This window comes from Chenopodium quinoa, unplaced genomic scaffold (genome assembly GCF_001683475.1).
Source record: "Chenopodium quinoa cultivar QQ74 unplaced genomic scaffold, ASM168347v1, whole genome shotgun sequence".
Taxonomy (NCBI): Eukaryota; Viridiplantae; Streptophyta; class Magnoliopsida; order Caryophyllales; family Amaranthaceae; genus Chenopodium; species Chenopodium quinoa.
This window is the reverse complement of record NW_018744497.1, coordinates 2019393-2023779: the sequence shown is the minus strand read 5'-3', so window position 1 is coordinate 2023779 and position 4387 is coordinate 2019393. Positions and strand designations below refer to the sequence as shown.

Genomic DNA, 4387 nt, shown 5'->3' with positions numbered 1-4387 from the left:
ACTCTAATAGCAAAATTGTGCCATAACATCCTATGTGTACCATCCATCACAAGTTACTTGCATTAGTGGAAAATGGATGAGTCACAACATAGGGTATTACCATTTTGCCCCCTATTTAATGATGGAAAAGTCGTTTATACCCTCTTGATTGACAAAATAAATTGATCAAGAAGATCAAGTTGTATTTTGCCAGAATTTAGTGAATAAAGATTTTGTAGAAGGTAACCTACAAATAGAGGAATAATTGAAGATGGATACAAAAGCCATCATATATTTACAAAATGGATACATGGAATATGTTATATTTAGTAAGGGGCAGTGTCTTATAATCTCACCTTCAAGAGACAACGATTGAGATTCAAGTGGCAATCATACAATTGTGTACCCATATTTGGCGATATCAAGCCTCTTTTCCTCTAAGTTTTTCTACAAGTGTAATTTGTGAGACTCTAAAGTGAACAAAATAAACTTTAAAGTAAACCAATTAGCTCAATTGGTAGAGCACTATACGGATGCATAGAGGTGTAGGTTTGATTCCTACATAGGTTATCTCTAAAAGTAAATATAAAACACTTTAAAGTTATTAAAAATGCCTCAAAAATTGTAGGCTTAGAAATAAGGATGAAATAGCTAATATATCCTAAATAAAAAAGCATAATGTAAATAAGGATGAAATAGCTAATATATCCTTCACGATTAGACCAAAAATTGTACGCTTAGCAATCTTTTACTCAAATGAGTGAAAAGCTTCAGGCAGTCTGTTTGGAGTACTACTATACGAAGGCCTGCATGAAATGCTAATTGTAATGCATGTCTTGCACCCAGGGCTTCAGCCACCTCCACATTGAAGACTCCTTCCATCTTTAGACAAGTAGACAGCACATATCCTACATTATCCCTCACTACTCCCCCTATACCTATGCAACTTCCATTGAACACAGCTGCATCACAATTAATTTTGTACATATTTTTCTCAGGGGGCACCCAATGAGCAGGAGAAGAACAACTTCCTCCTTTAAATCTCTTATTCTCATTCGCACTTCCATACTCAGCCACCCAGTTTATTGCTTTGTTCAACACTTCCATTATATCAATTTTTCGCTTATTAAAAACCCAAGCATAATGTATAGGTTTTCAAGTTAAAAGTAAATAAAACAGTACCAAAAGTTAATTAAAGGAGATCGAGCTCTGCCAAGGATATTAAACTTTGCGGACAAGAGTTTACAAACAAATGCTCAAGCCATTAGATGGGTTAAGCCTACCTGCTATGTGAGCAACACCATTACCCCCTGTACAGGAGAAGAGAGCAAAATTAACTTGCAGCAAGTGAATATCTTCATAAATCAGATCAATAGAAGCCCTTCCATGTCTGCCCAAGTTTATAGACTTCACCTCAGTGGCAACATCACACTCAAGCCCTACACGTTGGTATAATAGCCTCTTAGCAACCACCAGCCCCATACGCGTAGCTAATGCTTCAGCAGTAGCCAACCCATAGCAAATCTTCATTGTACGCACCAGGACAACAACTAGCGCACCCTTGTCATCTCTGATAACAGCCCCTAACCCAATACTCCAGCCTACAAAAATCGCAGCATGAGTACACTCAGAACAGGGTGTGAATAATTGTTTCGCTGCTAGCATTGCAGATGGAACATGATTTATCTTGAACAATGTGGTGATATTAGAGTGGTTTTTGACAGCCATTAAGCCCTTACAAGCTTTCCGCAAGAAGTGTCTCAATTTTGGTGGACCCTGGCCTCAAAATTCCAATGCCCTTCCAGTGATCTTCATCACCAGTTATCAGAGTCACGTTATTCACAGCAGATAAACCCCCCCCTCCCCTCCCCGCAAGTCAGATTTTACAGAAAAAGAACCATCCTTTGTGAATCCCCAATAGAGTGCATCATTTGGTAGCCTTCGTGACAGAGGAATAGCAAGTATATTCTAGCAGATTTCCGGCTCAAAGTTTGTACAAATCAGTTATTCGAAATATCTTAATAGTAATTTAAATTAACTAAAAAGTCAATTAAAACACTTTAAAGTTATTCAAAATATCTTAATAGTAAATTAAATTATCTAAAAAGTTAATTAAATTAGCTCTAAAGTATTTTTAACAATAAAATTAGCTGTAAAGTATTCGATCAATAAAATTATCGTAAAATGACTAATCAATATGCAAACTTTATTGTAGCACAAAAAATCTCTGAGTAATTGACTTTTATATCCTAACAAAGTGAGTAAAAGTTATAAGAAAAAAATATAGAGTTCAATGTAAAGGATTTCAAGTTATAAACAAATAAAATAATATCAAAAGTAAACAAAAACAATAGAAATCTAATTAATCACATAACTAAACTTAACTATAAAGCTTAGTCTCTGAATTACACATATAAACCTACGTGGGATTCTAAGCCACATCTTTTGTGCAATTGCACAATGCTTTACCTTTCGAACTAGTAGGCTAATGTATAGTAATAAAAAATTACTCAAAAGTAAATAAAAAAAAAAATCTATGCCCCATTTTATTATTGTAAGTACAGTGTACACATTACAGTGAAGTCCAAAATCTGAAAGCTAGCCTCTTTCCATTTGTTTCTAGCATTGAATACACATCACCCACCAAGCTCCTTCGCCCACCCAAACAGTACAACAACAACCGACACACAGCACCACACCCTTTGCCCCGTGCTCCTTGAGCATATATAGCCACACCATTTGCACAACGCCCAAGGCAGCCTGTAAATAACTACCATCAACATAAAAGTAAATAAGACAAACTCAAAAGTAAATAGAATTTCACTATCTAGATAATTCTCCAAGCTATCACAAGTTAGCAAAAAATCCAATTTGAAAAGAATGACACCACTTTGAAACCATGAGGCATAATCTAGGTAGCTGGCCAAACTATACTCAACATTAGCAATTTGTAAACTTCCAAGAGCCACAACTTATATAATCACCTCATTCTTGACCCTTGGTCTTAGAAATGCTCTTTGCACAATTCTGACTGAATCCTTGAATATCAGTCCATAAGCTCTAGTCGTGCCTTCCCAAGCACTGCATCAACACTAATAAAATGAAAAGAAGTTGTACTGTTAGAGGATATTTAATCAATAACGATGTATATTGTATTTTATTTATCTATAGCCTATGCTTCGGTGTAATAAAACAGAAATATGGCCTAAAGTATCATGTCAAACCTCCTGTCCAGACTATGATAGCCTATATCTATTTTAGTCCTATATTGTAGCCTCTGGATCTTGGAATTATATTAACTATATTGTAATTTGTAATCTAAAACAATGATATGAGATAAGCTACTGACTACTAACCAAAAATAAGATTATTAATGAAAAAGAAGATGAATTAAACTATGAACTAAATGCATTATAAATGAAAGAAAAGATGAATTAAACTATGAACTAAATGCACCTAATGGTAAAGATTGTTTGTGAACACAGATGAGCAGTTAAGTTCTACCTTGATTTAATTTAAAATAAAAAAAATCCCAAATTTATGCAAATCAATCGAATAGTTTGAAATAAATAACTACTACAATGTAACTCAATTGCACTCTGAACCCTAATTAGTACTCCAATTCTATTAACTAATAAATTCAAATAATTCACCAATCGATCACAAAACTCAAAACTAAATACTCAATCCAACCACATTCATCCACTACCAAAACCTAACTATCAAATTCACCATCAAATGAGATATTGAAATCAAAATTTTCATTAAAAAATTGTAATAAAAACAAATAAAATTCGAACACACAAACATATAATTTAAAAAGACCAAATATATCAATTGAACTCACAAAGTATTCAATCATAACCCATAATTTCGTAATAAAAATCGCAAAAAACTTGTTTTAAAATCGAATTAAAGCAACGACACAATCAAACAAATTACTTTTCATCATCGACAATAACCAGCTAAGAAATTCAATTTACCAAATCAAAGAATACGGAGCGAAGATCGAAGGAAAAATAATCGCTAGAGAGAGAATTCATAGTATACAGATAAGAGAGAAAGCAAAAAAAAAAAAAAAAAAAAAAAAAAGAACTCTGGATAGTATCGGATAGATTTACCAAAATGCCATTACTCTAGCAAAAAAGCGAACAGCATCCTAACTGTCAGATAAAATGAATCAATGGCTCAGATGAGTTCCTAGTTCCTATATATAAGAACTAGGAACTCATCTGAGCCATTGATTCATTTTATCTGACTTAAGGAGTGCTCAGGTTTACTTACCAATTCTCGTCGTTCGAACAACATTTCGCCTATTTATGGACTTTTCTCGACTTTTCGCACTCGCTCGTTTCCTATAGTGTTTCAAGAAGCGTTTTGATAATAGGAAGGCTAGAAGAATTAAGAG

At 33.9% G+C, this 4387-nt stretch overlaps 1 long non-coding RNA gene across 2 annotated transcripts; it reads right to left on the bottom strand.

The window, feature by feature from the left end:
• Nucleotides 1-2167: 2167 nt before the first annotated feature.
• On the bottom strand, nt 2168-4119 carry LOC110697719. Of its 2 annotated transcripts, none has more exons than XR_002506551.1 (3): nt 3963-4119; nt 2964-3071; nt 2168-2749 (listed from the first exon to the last, which is right to left on the bottom strand). It is a non-coding gene; the product is annotated as an uncharacterized LOC110697719 (long non-coding RNA). The 2 variants fall into 2 exon arrangements; XR_002506552.1 differs by having other exon boundaries at nt 2168-2739.
• Between the last annotated feature and the right edge of the window lie 268 nt (nt 4120-4387).